The following is a 16,920-nucleotide window of genomic DNA, read 5'->3' as shown; positions in this document are numbered from 1 at the left end:
CTAGTAACAGAAAGGTTAGAAGTTTGAATCCCTGAGATGACAAGGTAAGAATCTGTCTTTCTGCCCCTGAACAAGACAGTTAACCTGCTGTTCCTAGGTCATCATTGGAAATAAGAATGTGTTATTTTCTGGCTTGCCTTGTTAAATAAAGGTCAAATAAAAAAAATAAGTACCCAACTCTGTGGAGTGTACGGCTTAAAGTGGTCCTATGGACAGTTACTCCAATCCCGCCTTGGAACTTTGCAGCTCATTCAGGGTTATCTTTAGTCTCTTTGTTGCCTTTCTGATTAATTCCCCCCTTGTCTGGTCCGTGAGTTTTGGTGGGCGGCCCTCTCTTGGCAGGTTTGTTGTGGTGCCATATTCTTTCCAATTTTTAATAATGTATTTAATTGTGCTCCGTGGGATGTTCAAAGGTTCAGCTATTTTATACAACCCAACCCTGATCAGTACTTCTCCACACCTTTGTACCTGAGCTGTTTGGAGAGCTCAGTGGTCTTCCTGGTTCCGCTTGCTTGGTGGTGGCGCTCACTTAGTGGTGTTGGAGACTCTGGGGCCTTTCAGAACAGGTGTAGATATACTGAGATCATGTGACACTTGAAAAATAAAGTCCACCTGTGTGCAATCTAACTAATTATGTGACTTCTGAAGGTAATTGGTTGCACCAGATCTTATTTAGGGGTCAACTTCACATGTGTAGTTACAGGAATAAAAGTCTGAAAATAGGCATAATGACACCATAACTCCACCTAGCATCAACACAACATTTACATGTCATTGAAAATGTCACATGAAAATTGGACACCGCATATTTTTTTGTTATGCCTAGTATTCAGGTCTGTTTGTGCTTTAGCCAACTTCTATATCATTTATAGCCATGCTAAACATTCCTGAAGAATGGAATAGATAAACAGCTAGCTGTCAAATACTTGCATCCTCTGTCTTTATTTCCTCCACTCCTTGCCTGTAACGGTTTTCTTCTGGTGAAAGAGAGGCGGACCAAAATGCAGCGTAGTTAGTTTTGTACATCTTTAATAAAGATGAAAATACAACAATCTACAAAACAAGAACCGTGAACAAACCGAAACAGTCCTATCTGGTGCCACAAAGACAGGAACAATCACCCACAAAACCCAACACAAAACAGGCTACCTAAATATGGTTCCCAATCAGAGACAATGACTAACACCTGCCTCTGATTGAGAACCATATCAGGCCAAACATAGAAATAGACAAACCAGACACACAACATAGAATGCCCACCCAGCTCACGTCCTGACCAACACTAAAACAAGGAAAACACACAAGAACGATGGTCAGAACGTGACATTGCCTCTCTTTGAAAGTGCATTGGATCCCGAGGGGAGAAGCCTTCACTCCTCTACCCCAATGTGCTTTGAGAGAAAGGTGAGGAATGGAGGAAACTAGGGGAGAATCTCAATTCCAATTCCTATAATCATCATATTCTCGCCTCTTTCTCAAACCCATTGGATCAGACCAATGGGGTAGAGGAGACGAATCAAGGAAATGCAATTGAGATTTTCCCAAGGACAGAGGAAGCAAGTGTTTGACAGCTATTAACATTTTTAGACAGTACAAGAGTGAGTGAGTGAGTGAGTGAGTGAGTGAGTGAGTGAGTGAGAGTGGTTAATGAATGAGTGAGTGACTGAGCTACCATAATACCCATGGCCTGTCCAGAAACAACCCCTAGCCCCAACCCTCCAGAGCCCAGGGACGTCAAACATAAGACCCCCAAAACTGTACATACATGATAATGGACCTACATTCATAGAGTTTCTTGACTGTGTCAACTCTCTAATAATCACCAAAAGGAAAGCTAAACAGTCAGGTAGCATCAAAAATTCTAAAATCGATGGTTAGGGTAGGGCTGTGGCGGTCATGAAATGTCAGCCGTTGATGGTCAAGCATGTAACTGCCGGTCTCACGGTAATTGACCGTTAATTAACATAAGGACGTTTAGCTTATCCTGGATTCCACACATAGCCCACAAGCCACTGATGCAGAACTTTGGAACATCTACATTTTAAAAAGTCAAATAAATCCATGTAATATAGCCTACACCATCACAATAAATCCATTATTTATTTTAGACAGGTCTAAAGAAACATGATATGAAGAAAATGTAGTTTTAAGAAGAACAGAATAGCAATATACTCTTAGTTGTCCTTATGTTAGGTCATATGGCTGTGGGCTACACTAGTTAATTTAGCAGACAAGATTTGTTTTATAGTATTAAGAATACAATTGATCAAAGTTTAATAAAATAGAAAGGATATTTTTTCCCAAAAATGTCTAAGGAAGTGCAAACATGAGGCTAGTCTGTGTTGAGCGGTTAACAAAGAAACTGGTCCTCCTATAAGCTTCATTTAGATTTTTTATGCAACTTTAGTTGTGATACAAGCATTGGGCTATATGTTTGTATTTTTTGTACATTCTAGGGCTGCATGATGCAACTTTTTTCAAATAATCAGAGTCCCATGAAAGGCATGAGCTTTGATTTGTTTCATGTGCAAGCTGCACACACTTCATCAGTCTTTCATTCACAATTTGACAAGCACTTGATAATGTTCTCACCAGGCCTCAAATTTCCCGGCAACATCCCCCTTGTGTGGCCGCAATGCAACTCAAAAAAATCCATGCCTATTGCGGCCAAAGTGGCCGTTGTGCCCTTGGGCTGAATATAATAATTATAATTCCCTTCTCCCGGCTGCCATGCTGTGAAGCACCTCTCACTCACATGGCTCTGTCAGATATCTACATTCTTATGAGCCAATTCCTGTCACGTGATTGGGTCCTTCTCACAGACATTTCAGCTAAGAAGTAGGCTACAAGTGAATGAAGACAGACACGTCAGGGATGCAACTGCGTGCTTCCCTCTTACCAAATTCTAAGGTGCATATTGAAGATGTTAGAACTGTCCACATTTAGTCTACTTTTATCAGCCAACAAGATGAGTGGACCTAACAATCAGCAAAATCACTAGCCTATGTCAATCTACTATCCCCCATAGTACAAAAGTTGATCAATTCTATTGGTCAACTTGTCCTTCTGTGCAAACCATGACAAGAAACAGAAACAATAACGCCTGGGGGGGAAGGAACCAAAGGGTGTGACAGATATAGAGAAGGTAATCAGGAAGGTGATGAAGTCCAGGTGAGTCTGATGAGGCACAGGTGCACATAATGATGGTGACAGGTGTGCGTAATAATGAGCAGCCTGGTGACCTAGAGCGCTGGAGACGAAGTGTACGTGACAGTACCCCCGTTCTGACATGTATTTATTTATTTATTTTACCTTTATTTAACCAGGTAGGCAAGTTGAGAACAAGTTCTCATTTACAATTGCGACCTGGCTCCAGCCGCATGACACCGACCAAAGGGATGATCCCGGGGACCAGGAGTGGACCGGTCGCCTCTACTGAGGCGCGGGAACCTGACGAGTCGGCTGAGGTGCGGGAACCTGATGAGCCGGCTGAGGCATGGAAGCCTGACGAGCTAGCTGAGGCATCCTCGATAGACTCGGCAACAGGCCAACCGAGTCTTGTGAACCTGACGTTATGGCTGAGGCATGGAAGTCTGACGAACCGGCTGATGCATGCTCGGTTCTCCGGCAACAGCACCCGGACCCGACGTTACCTATTAACACGCCTTTGGTGAGGCGTTATTCTGTAACGTGTAACTTGGAAGTCGGGAAGCAAGTAGAGGGAGTGAATAATTTAATAAATAAACTAACACAGACAAAACAAGTAACATGAGCAGCGTACAGACACAAAACAGAAACAATAATGCCTGGAGAAGGAAGCAAAGGGAGTGACAGATATAGGGAAGGTAATCAGAAAGGTGATAAAGTCCAGGTGAGTCTGATGAAGCGCTGGTGCGCGTAACGATGGTGACAGGTGTGTGTAATAATGAGCAGCATGGTGACCTAGAGCGCCGGAGAGGGAGTTTGTGACAAGAACACTTTTCCCGTGGTTAATTTTCATGCCAGCCAGGTACTCCTGTACTCAATGTGCTTAATATTAGAAAGGTTTATAAATAAATATACAGTTGAAATCAGGAAGTTTACATACACTAAGTTTACATACATTAAAACTCGTTTTTCAACCACTTTCTTGTTAACAAACTATGGTTTTGGTAAGTCGGTTAGGACATTTACTTTGTGCATGACAGGACCACGTAGCCGTCATACTGCTCAGGAAGGAGATGCATTCTGTCTCCTAGAGATGAATGTATTTTTGGTGCGAAAAGTGAACAACAGCAAAGGACCTTGTGAAGATGCTGGAGGAAACAGGTATAAAAGTATCTATTGTATTTTTTTTTAAGTAAGAAAGTATCACAGTAAAGCGAGTCCTATATCGACATATCCTGAAAGCCGTTCAGCAAGGAAGAAGTCACTGCTCCAAAACCGCCATAAAAAAGCCAGACTATGGTTTGCAACTGCACATGGGGACAAAGATCATACTTTTTGGAGAAATGTCCTCTGGTCTGATGAAACAAAAATACAACTGTTTGGCCATAATGACCATTGTTATGTTTGGAGGAAAAACGGAGAGGCTTGCAAGCCGAAGAACACCATCCCAACCGTGAAGCACACCATCCCAACCGTGAAGCACGGGGGTGGCAGCATCATGTTGTGGGGGTGCTTTGCAGCTGGAGGGACTGGTGCACTTCACAAAATAGATGGCATCATGAAGTAGGAAAATGATGTGGATACAGTATATTGAAGCAACATCTCAAGACATCAGTCTTGAAGTTAAAGCTTGGTCGCAAATGGGTCTTCCAAATTGACAATGACCCCAAGCATACTTCCAAAGTTGTGGTAAAATGGCTGAAGGACAACAAAGTCAAGGTTTTGGAGTGGCCATCACAAAGCCCTGACCTCGATCCTATAGAAAAGTTGTGGATAGAACCGAAAAAGCTTGTGCGAGCAAGGAGGCCTACAAACATGACTCAGTTACACCAGCTCTGTCAGGAGGAATGGGCCAAAATTCACCCAACTTATTTGTGGAAGGCTTCCCGAAACGTTTGACCCAAGTTAAACATTTTTTAAAGGCAATGCAACCCAATTCTAATTGAGTGTATGTAAACTTCTGACTACTGGGAATGTGATGAAAGAAATAAAATATTATATAAATCATTCTCTCTACTATTTATTCTGACATTTCATATTCTTAAAATAAAGTGGTGATCCTAACTGACCTATGACAGGGAATGTTTACTAGGATTAAATGTCAGGAATTGAGAAAAACTGAGTTAAAATTTATTTGGCTAAGGTGTATGTAAACTTCTGACTTCAAGTGTAGTAGGCCTAGCCTACAGAAAGCTGATGGGATACTCCCCTTTTTAATAGAGGCCATAAAAACTCTGTTTTCTCACACAATTGCATAGCCTATATACATTTTGCGCAACATGAGCTCACAGGCTCTCATGAAGTGTTTGATTTGAGAGTGATTAGATGGACAATAGAGGGCTGAGTACCAGGCAGTTAGCAAGTTCAGTAGGCTACTAATGACCATCAGCAGTATCAGTGTTTGGAGAAGCCTAATTACTGTGACTAAATGGTCACATGGAATTTGACCCGTGTCCTGACTCGTGACTGCCATTGTGTCGGTAATGCGGTCATCATAACAGCCCTATAGGATGGATGTGGGACTATTTCCCCCCCCAATTTTGACGATGAGGAAATAGAACACATTTTCAGTGCGGCCCTCCAGACCTCATGAAGACGGAATGCGGCCCCCGGGACAAAATTAGGTTGACACTTGTGGAGATCTGAGAATAATTGATGTTGGTGACATGGTGAGAGCTCCACCTTACCCTCTGATAGGCTTGGTGGAATTTTGGCCGTATTGCTTACACCTGTCCAATCCTCTCAGATATCAAAACGTGTATAGAGGGTAGGATCTAAGTCAAGGGTTGTTTCAGGACAGGAACCCACAACACTTTGGGTATGTGGTGAACCTTCAGCACAACACTTGAGGCACGGTTGGATGTTTCAATCCATTGCTGGACACACACAGATTTGCACAGATGTAAGCTGGACACCCTATCAGGCTGGTCAGGCAGTTCTGGGTATCTGGAGACCTGCTGTAAAACGTCAACAGAAATATAAATATTTCTACTGTTCTATCTAGCACAGCTTCAATCCAGCTTCATTCCAGCTAGTTAGATGTGCAACCACTGACTAACTATAGCTAGGGGCTTATCTCTAGTCTAGCAATAAATACTGCTGTATGGTATCATTGAATAATAAAGCAATAAGGCCAGAGGGGGTATGTTTTATGGCCAATATACCACGGCTAAGGGATGTGCTGGATACAGCCCTTAGCCATGGCATATTGGCCATATATCACAACCCCCTGAGGTGCCTTATTGCTATTTTAAACTGGTTAACAAAGTAATTAGAGCAGTAAAAATACATGTTTTGTCATACCCGTGGTGTACGGTCTGATAAACCATGGCTGTCAGCCAATCAGCATTCAGGGTTCAAACCACCCAGTTTATAATATTATTTATGCCATGTCATTGTTGAATACTCCTTTCTGATTGGCTTAAAGGGCATTCCAGAGCATGCATTATTTCCTGATAACACACAGTATATTTGCACGGTAGAATTCAATGGCTATAGTTTATTTTCACGCGTTTTGTTTGAACTGCTTTTGAAAACAACAGTCTATTTGAAAACAGTATTTGTATTGTTGATTTCAATGTTCATAATAGCAAGCTAGGCCTGATGGTTTGTCTAGCTAAACTAGCAAGTCTGTTTGTTTGGTTACAACAGCAACTACTGTAGCTACAGTATCAAGTAAACGTGCTAGCTACTTCAGTAGTGGCAAATGTGTTAAATTATAGCCATGGTATTAAATGGATAATAAGCTCGGGGCTCCATGCGTTCTCTGGAAAATAATGCAACTCCGTGGAAGGTCAGTTTAACTCCGGTAGCTGATTAATAATCGTTCATTATTTTCCATAGAGCTCATAGCCCCTGTTTGATTATCCCTTACATATGCTTAGCTAGGTCTGGGCTGTATTAGATTCTGTATCAGCACCACAGAGCTCTCACTCCACGCGTCTCCCCACTGAACCGGCTTATAAATGTAATCCCCCAATTATTGCTGCTCCGTATTGTACTGTGCACCTGCATATTCATAATTAAAAGCTGGCAGATCTAATGAGAATTGTGAAGACAAAACAGAAACCACATCTGCCTAGTCAACATCACAAGGCAAGTAAATAAATTAATAAATAAAGACAGGAAACATGTTGATGTGTGTTGTGAATGCAGGAGGAGGGAGCAGAGTGGGTCCTCAGCATCTTAACAAGGATCTTTTCATCCATGCTCTGCGTTTAATTAAGCTCTGGGATTCCAACCAATTAAAGTGTTGAGCCCCCAGGGCAAAGTACTTTTGATTGGTTCTTGACAGTTTCAATCAAATGCTTATTCCCACCCACGATGAGTCTTCAAGGGGATAGTTCAGATGATATTATATTACAGAACATTCGGACATAAATTTATGTAGAACAGACATTATTCTCTATCATGTAAAACAGAACATCCTGTCAGCTCTGCAATGGTGCGGCTAAGACTTGACAATAATGTATTACCTTTTTCTGGTAAGTAGTACATGTGTCCAACATTGTATCCAATTTGCTCGATTAGACAAATTAAATGGGACTCAGCGATATCTAGGGACGGGAATGTCCGCCATTTACATTAATTCATATTTAATTCCCCTTTGATCGATATATTTAGCATTCATTTGTACACATCCTGTCCTGTTGATTCAGATGCAGAGAAGGCTATTGATTTTTTAATTCCCATTGAAAAGGTGAGGGCCACTTAAATTAGTGAAACACTCCGACTCGCGATTCATCTTCTGCTCTCATCCGTAGTGACAACTTGTTATTTCCCCTGCCTTAACTTCTATCCTCTATCCTGTTAATTAAAATGTGTGATAAAAGTGAGAGAGAGAAGGAGGGAGAGCGATAGAGAAGGATAACGACAGAGAGGGAGAGAGAGAAAGATGGGGAGAGAGAGAGATCAAAGAGATACATGGCAATAGCAGGAGAGTCAGGATTTCCTTTGAAAGTGAGTCATTATGAGCCCCAGTCAGATCCCATGGCAGGGGAGGAACAGGGCTGTCACTCTGGGCTTAGAGATGGAGCAGCCTGGGTCTCAGGTGGTTCTGGGGTGGTAGAGGGGGGTACGAAGGGTTAGGGGGGTTGTAGGGACTAAAGAGTAGATAGGAAGAAGAGGGGGTTATTTGGGGGTAGTTGGTACTGGTGTGCTAGTCCTGAGGCTGTTGGGAAAACACAAGGTGTGTCCGCTCTTATCAAGTACAGAGTTGTAAGTGAATAATAACCCTTCATCTTTTCATTAGAATTAAAACTTCCAAGCGAGTTCATAGTCTTAGCCTCTGCATGTTTGTTCCTCCTTTTGTCCCCTTTTCAAAGTTTGTTTGTTCAACTGCATGCTAATTTGACTTAACTCTTTCCTCCCCAAGAGAGGAGCAAGGTTATAGTATATAGAAAAGAAAGAGAAGAAAGAGAAAGTTTTGATTAGGAGGAAGGGGAACACTTGTCATGACATTTTTTAAATGACCAATGGTGCACCATGGGTGGGTTTGAAAACAAAACAAAGAATGTCTGCTATCTGAAAGGAAAGTATCCTTATATTCTTCTTAAAGTTGGCAGTGTTATAAAAAGCAACTTAGTTAACACACATACAATATAAATGTATATGTGGAGTTGAACCCACAACTTTGGTGTTGCTACCAATATCCACCAAGCCACTGATCCATATTGACCTCATATGACATTGGAGTCATTGTCATTGTGAAGTTAATCTCTATAAAGTCATGTCACAATCCCTGTACTATTTTATCATTTGCATACACCTAAAGACATCCCCATTACATGACATGGGCTGGGCACAAATAAATGTCTATTCCACGTTTATACAACAATTTTATTGAAATTATGTGGAAACAACATTGATTCAACATGTGTGTGCCCAGTGGGCTTGTCCTTCTCCCTAAGTAAGAACAAGCAGCTCCCTTGGTAGTACCCTGACTGAGACGTGTGAGAGACAGTTATAGCACCAGTGCCACACAAAGTGAGCAAGCCAACCGTGACCTAAACAGGGCCATTGTTACCAATTTTACCAGCATTTCATTATTTTCAGGTCTATAAACATGCAACGCTCTTTAATGACCCACATCCCCCTCAGACCCCCCACCTATGGAGACTGTGGCTCTTGTCCAACCAGACGTCCACTTTCTCACAGCGTGAGGTTCTCCATCCCGCGCCCGCCTCCCCGTCAGGAAAATAGAGACAGTCTAATAATAAAATCCTACACACACACACGCTAAAAGGAATGTTAGATTGGAAGATTAATAGAACATTCTCCTTGGTGACATTCTGTTCCATACAGCATGTTGGCTTTTATTATGAAGAGGGCACAACATGGCTACGTCCAAAACAGCACCCTATTCACTTTCTAGTGCACTACTTTTGACCAGGGCCAATTTGGGCCCTGGGGCCCTGCACTATGTAGGGAATCACATTCAATTTGGGACGCAGGCATGCACTTTACTGGATATCTCACGTACAGAAGCTTTCATTCTTACATTCACATATTCTGCACTACGTAGGTGAACAGTGATAATGCAGAAGAACAATGTGTATCTGTTCATAGAGGATCAACCCTCTGAGCATCAGTTGCAAGGCCTTGCCCTTTATAAGGTCTTGCTATTAGAAACAAAGCCTGGAAATACCCAATGTACTCCAAAGAGATGCAATTATAAGCCTATTCATTATAAGCAACATTCAATTCGGCAGCAATGTACATTTGGCCGACTACTCACACTGAATTCTTCCACTGCTCTATCGTTCGCTACATCTCAGTCTGAATCTTCCATCATTGAAAGTCGTTTGTGGTGACGTCGTTTGTGATTGGATCGTCTCTAACCAATCAGAGTATCAAAGCTAATTATGTACTTCGAAAATGCTGCTTCACCCACGTGTATTCTGGCTCTGGCCCTACCCATTCATTTCTGGGACCAATCGGATGGTTCGAATGTGTTCACATTCTAGAGGGGTCGGAGAAGAAACGTTCATGGGCGTGGTGTGGCGTTTGGCTGGAGCAATGAGTCTGGGTAGCCAAGCAAAATTGACATAGCAACTAGACCCACTGGAATCTAAGTTATGTTGAAGAGTTAAGTCAATGTTAAATTGTTTATCAATTGGCATTCACCATATTAATAAGTGTGTAAAAGGATTCGTCACAATCACTTTTTTGGGTTCACCAAAACATTACAATCTGACAGAGACAGGTATTAGATTGGACTCAGCACCTGTGAAATAATGGATGGAGTGACAGCCACTGTGAGATGTAATTCCCATGATAGAGCCATCTTTCTCTCTCCCCTGAGGTATCTTCTGAGCTGGACTCTGGCCTGCCTCCAGTCTGTACGCTCACACTGTGTTTGAGGACACAGTCTGACTATGCCAGCAACACCACTGAGCACACACACACACACACACACACACAGTAATCCCCCCCACACACACACACTCAAACACAAACGCACCATCACGCCAGCTACACCACAGAGTAAACACCCAACACCGCCCATTTTTGTTTCAATTATCTGCTGGGTCAAGTTCAGACAGGTGGGTAAGAGGGTCAGGTGGTTTAATTTAGCCGCATACAGCCATGAGCAGGCTAGGGTCTAGCAGGCTAGCATCTATGCCAGGGGGACAAAGGCTGTAGAAGAATATAGTTACTGTAGATACTGTAGATACTGTAGTTTTTGCCCTGGAGTGGGAAGATTGGGTATAGCTGCCCCCAGTATTGTATAATCATGGGAGGATATAGCTAAAGATATTTTATCCAAGGGTTAGTTGTGGCCTGGAGTGTGGAGTGTGATCCTAGACACCCCCATTCTCCCTGGGCTATGGTACAGCCACTTGGATGGTTGGATGGTTGGATAGTTGGCTGGTTGAATAGTTGGATAGTTAAATGGTTGGTTGGTTGGATGGATGGATGGCTGGTTGGATTGTTTGATGGTTGAATCGTTGGTTGGATATTCGTCTTCTGTTGTTTATGATTTGGTACCTGTTAATTCTGTGATTCAGACCTTTCAATCTTAGTTGAAATGAACAAAATTCCCTATGAGCAAAAGACATTGAAAATAAGTATTTTGGGTTGAAAAGACATTGAAAATCAGTCAGTCTGTGATATGTACCCATGTCTGTTTTTCTCTTGCCATTCTATTGTCATACTTGGCCACTAGTGGTGGAAAAGGTACTCAATTGTCATACTTGGCCACCACTGGTGGAAAAGGTACTCAAGTAAAAGTAAAGATACCTTAATAGAAAATGCCTCAAGTAAAAGCAAAAGTTACCCAATAAAATGCTAAAAGTTTAAAAGATTCTGGTTTTAAATGTACTTACTGAAAGTACAGTAGTGAAAAAATACTCAATTGTCATACTTGAGTAAAAGTAAATGCTATACGTCAATTCCTTATATTAAGCAAACCAGACAGTATAATTTTCTTGTTTTTAAAATGTACGGACAGACGGGCACACTTCAACACTCAAACATAATTTAGAAATGCAGTGTTTGTGTGTAGTCCGTCAGATCAGAGACAGTGGGAATGTGGTTGAAGGTGCATGAATTGGACAATACTTCTGTCCTGCCTGAGAAATCTAAATCTAACGAGTACTTTTTGGTGTCAGGGAAAATGTATGGGAGTAAAAAGTACATCTTTATGGGTCCTCACGAGTGGTGCAGTGGTCTATTGCACTGCAGTGCAAGCTAGAGATTCTGGGTTCGAGTCCAGGCTCTGTCGCAGCCGGCCGCTACCAGGAGACCCATGGGTCGTCGCACAATTGGCCCAGCCTCATCCGGGCTAGGCTGGCAGGAATGTCCTTAGTGACTCCTGTGGTGGGACGAGTACAGTGCACACTGACACTGTCGCCAGGTGTATGGTGTTTTTTCCAACTCATTGGTGCTTCTGGCTTAAGTGTGTCAAAAAGCTGTGCAGCTTGTTTGGGTTATGCTTCAAAGGATGCACGGCTCTCAACCCTCTCCTGAGTCCATATGGGAGTTGCAGTAATGAGACAAGATTGTAACTACCAATTGGATACTGAGAAAATGGGGTTAAACATCTTTATGTTAGTGGAGTAAAAGTAAAAGTTGTCAAAAATGTGAATAGTAAAGCACAGATACCCCAAAAAATGACTTCCTTTACAATATTTTAACTTAACTACTTTACACCACAGTTGGCCAAACTTGGCTTTTAGAGACCTTCTCCTTCGGAAACCTTGAGAGCTCAAAGATGGTAGGACAGAGAGGGGGGCAGGTACAGCGTTGCAGCGTGGGAGATCAACTGACGACGCATGCTCCGACATACAACCCCAGCATCACAGCCACTGTCGCTGCAAACATAACCATTAGCTGCTAGATGTCACTGTGTGTTGTCCAACACTGCTGGGAGAGCAACGTTCCTTACAGGCTAATGTAGATTTATTTTATTAGAATGCCAGAGACTAGACTGAATGATGACTTACAAGAAGAATAGGATTATTATTGTGTTTATTTTTCTGCATGGGAACTAACCGCTTTTATGGTTTTTAATGCTCTTGATTGGTGGGGATATGTAAAGTTTCTCTGTGTGTTGTAGTCTGAAGAATGTGATTCAGAGGATGGAGCCATTTCACACCTGTGTGACCTTTTGAACTGTAGTATTGAAAGTAAATGTAAACAAGACACGGGCCTATTTGTAATGGTAATAAATGTTGTGACCCACAAACGTGTGATAAAGCAGGCTAGAACAGTACACAGTTATTGGACATGCAATTAAAGATAATGCCCTAAAATGAAAGTGTTAAATTGTGACATTAGGAAGTGTGGCCATAACTTTCAGCCTGTATGAGTCTTTCCTCAGCCCTTAACCCTTAGTCACTGCCCTCTACATTATTAGAAAGAGCTACATGGGTATCAGCTGAATTGAAACTCAGCTTGGATTGAGCTACATGTATTATAATAAAGATAAATACACAGTCATTCCTCTCAGATCTTCAATGATTGTCTTAGATCATGAAGAGAAGAGAGGGTCAAACTGTACTCCCAGGCTTACTCTCACAGTGCCCTGGTGGATATACACAGAAAGCCATACCCTAGCTCCCAGACAGACAGACAGACAGACATACCCTAGCACCCAGGCAGACATACCCTAGCACCCAGACAGACATACCCTAGCACCCAGACAGACATACCCTAGCTCCCAGACAGACAGACAGACATACCCTAGCACCCAGGCAGACATACCCTAGCACCCAGGCAGACATACCCTAGCACCCAGACAGACATACCCTAGCTCCCAGACAGACAGACATACCCTAGCTCCCAGACAGACAGACATACACTAGCTCCCAGACAGACAGACACTAGCTCCCAGACAGACAGACATACCCTAGCTCCCAGACAGACAGACATACCCTAGCTCCCAGACAGACAGACATAAGCTAGCTCCCAGACAGGCAGACATACCCTAGCACCCAGACAGACAGACAGACATACCCTAGCACCCAGACAGACAGACAGACATACCCTAGCTCCCAGACAGACAGACATACCCTAGCTCCCAGGCAGACAGACATACACTAGCTCCCAGACAGATAGACATACACTAGCTCCCAGACAGATAGACATACACTAGTTCCCAGGCAGACAGACATACACTAGCTCCCAGGCAGACAGACATACACTAGCTCCCAGACAGACAGACATACACTAGCTCCCAGACAGATAGACATACACTAGCTCCCAGACAGATAGACATACACTAGCTCCCAGACAGATAGACATACACTAGCTCCCAGGCAGACAGACATACACTAGCTCCCAGACAGATAGACATACACTAGCTCCCAGACAGATAGACATACACTAGCTCCCAGACAGACAGACATACACTAGCTCCCAGACAGATAGACATACACTAGCTCCCAGACAGATAGACATACACTAGCTCCCAGGCAGACAGACATACACTAGCTCCCAGGCAGACAGACATACACTAGCTCCCAGACAGACAGACAGACAGACAGACATACACTAGCTCCCAGACAGATAGACATACACTAGCTCCCAGACAGACAGACATACACTAGCTCCCAGGCAGACAGACATACACTAGCTCCCAGGCAGACAGACATACACTAGCTCCCAGACAGACAGACATACACTAGCTCCCAGACAGAAGGACATACACTAGCTCCCAGACAGATAGACATACACTAGCTCCCAGACAGATAGACATACACTAGCTCCCAGGCAGACAGACATACACTAGCTCCCAGACAGATAGACATACACTAGCTCCCAGACAGATAGACATACACTAGCTCCCAGACAGACAGACATACACTAGCTCCCAGACAGATAGACATACACTAGCTCCCAGACAGATAGACATACACTAGCTCCCAGGCAGACAGACATACACTAGCTCCCAGGCAGACAGACATACACTAGCTCCCAGGCAGACAGACATACACTAGCTCCCAGACAGACAGACAGACATACACTAGCTCCCAGACAGATAGACATACACTAGCTCCCAGACAGACAGACATACACTAGCTCCCAGGCAGACAGACATACACTAGCTCCCAGGCAGACAGACATACACTAGCTCCCAGACAGACAGACATACACTAGCTCCCAGACAGAAGGACATACACTAGCTCCCAGACAGATAGACATACACTAGCTCCCAGACAGAAGGACATACACTAGCTCCCAGACAGAAGGACATACACTAGCTCCCAGACAGATAGACATACACTAGCTCCCAGGCAGACAGACATACACTAGCTCCCAGACAGATAGACATACACTAGCTCCCAGACAGATAGACATACACTAGCTCCTAGACAGAAGGACATACACTAGCTCCCAGACAGATAGACATACACTAGCTCCCAGGCAGACAGACATACACTAGCTCCCAGACAGACAGACATACACTAGCTCCCAGACAGATAGACATACACTAGCTCCCAGACAGACAGACATACACTAGCTCCCAGACAGATAGACATACACTAGCTCCCAGACAGATAGACATACACTAGCTCCCAGACAGATAGACATACACTAGCTCCCAGGCAGACAGACATACACTAGCTCCCAGACAGACAGACATACACTAGCTCCCAGACAGATAGACATACACTAGCTCCCAGACAGACAGACATACACTAGCTCCCAGACAGATAGACATACACTAGCTCCCAGACAGATAGACATACACTAGCTCCCAGACAGAAGGACATACACTAGCTCCCAGACAGATAGACATACACTAGCTCCCAGGCAGACAGACATACACTAGCTCCCAGACAGACAGACATACACTAGCTCCCAGACAGATAGACATACACTAGCTCCCAGACAGATAGACATACACTAGCTCCCAGGCAGACAGACATACCCTAGCACCCACACAAAGGAAGTTTAAAAGAAAGAGTGTAGAGCAAAATGGCTGTGGGGCTCCCGGAAAGACTTTCAAAGCTTCTCAGTAAGTCAGATGATGTGGTATACCGTCATGTGAAACAAACAGTACCACTTTCCCTTTGAAAACCATGGATGCTATTTGAATACTCACTTCTTAGTGGCCCTCGAACAATACACTGATATTGGTGCTTTGCTGGAACTCAAAAGCTCTTTACACAAAAGGCAGAGGAGAGGAAATAAATGGGAGAATATAAGCTGGTAGAATACTGAATTGTGCTGAAGCCAGCTCTCTCTCTGTCTCAGTCTATATCTCCGTCTTTCTCTCTCTCACTTTTTTTCTCACTCTCTCACTGTCTCTCTTAGTATTTATGATGGTACTGTATCTGGAGGAGAAGTAAAGGAGAGGAAGGAGAAAGGATGGTGGAATGAGAATTCAGAGAACAATCTAATTTATCCTCATAACTTATTTAATAACTTCTGGGGAGAGTTCATGTTGTTGAACTTTTGCTTAACGCGTGCGGGTAGGATCTCTGAGTTTTAGTTCCCTTTTAATGTGACATATAAACTAAGGCTAGTTTATCCGACATACAAAGACTGTGGCTAGTTAGTTTGTTCTTCCCCCACTGTGAACAACAGCCTGAGGCCAGAAAAGGACTGTTGTCAGGCTAATAATAAACTCCATGGCTACATACATCTGAAGTGTGTTCTCTCTGTCTCTGACTTTGGCCTCTAGCTTGGACAACAGATGGAATGTTAGGTTTTGAACCCCACTCTGATGCATCACACACATACACTGTAGCCTCGTTATTGTGTTACTATTTCCTATTCTAGGAAAAAAAAAATTTTTTTGTACTTTGTATTTCTGAATTGTTAGGAAAGACCTCGTAAATAAGCATTTCAGAGTAAAGTCTACATTTGTTGTATTCGGCGCATGTGACAAATAACATTTGATTTCACACTAACAAACACACACTCTAACAAAACGGCGGGGATAATGCTGCGTCTCTCTCTCTCTCTCTCTCTCTCTCTCTCTCTCTCTCTCTCTCTCTCTCTCCTCTCTCCTCACACAGACAGCAGAGATATGTTGTGTGTGTTGACTGTGGAGGCAAAACCAGTCTGTGTGTGAGCACTTATGTGCATACATACAGTACTTACATGTGTGGGTATGCTGTCGCTTAGCTAACCCAGTATATATCTGGGGTGATATAGCAGTAGCTTAAAAAAAGAGATTAATTAAGTCCCATGTTCAGTGGTTCTGTCTCTGTCAGCCTGCACCACCTGTCCAGGCTTTAATGAGAACGGGAGAGACAAATATGATGGAGGGTCAATTACACCTCCATGTTGTAGACCAGAGGAATGAACTGAATGCTAGTT

General features: G+C 43.2%; 1 protein-coding gene across 1 annotated transcript in view; it reads left to right on the top strand.

Moving 5' to 3' along the window:
* LOC109879218 (MAM domain-containing glycosylphosphatidylinositol anchor protein 2) overlaps window positions 1–16,920 on the top strand; it is a 425,402-nt gene that overhangs the window by 124,413 nt on the left and 284,069 nt on the right. The window lies entirely within an intron of this gene.

Source organism: Oncorhynchus kisutch, linkage group LG21 (genome assembly GCF_002021735.2).
Source record: "Oncorhynchus kisutch isolate 150728-3 linkage group LG21, Okis_V2, whole genome shotgun sequence".
NCBI classification, from domain to species: Eukaryota; Metazoa; Chordata; class Actinopteri; order Salmoniformes; family Salmonidae; genus Oncorhynchus; species Oncorhynchus kisutch.
This window is presented reverse-complemented; position numbering and strand designations above follow the sequence as displayed.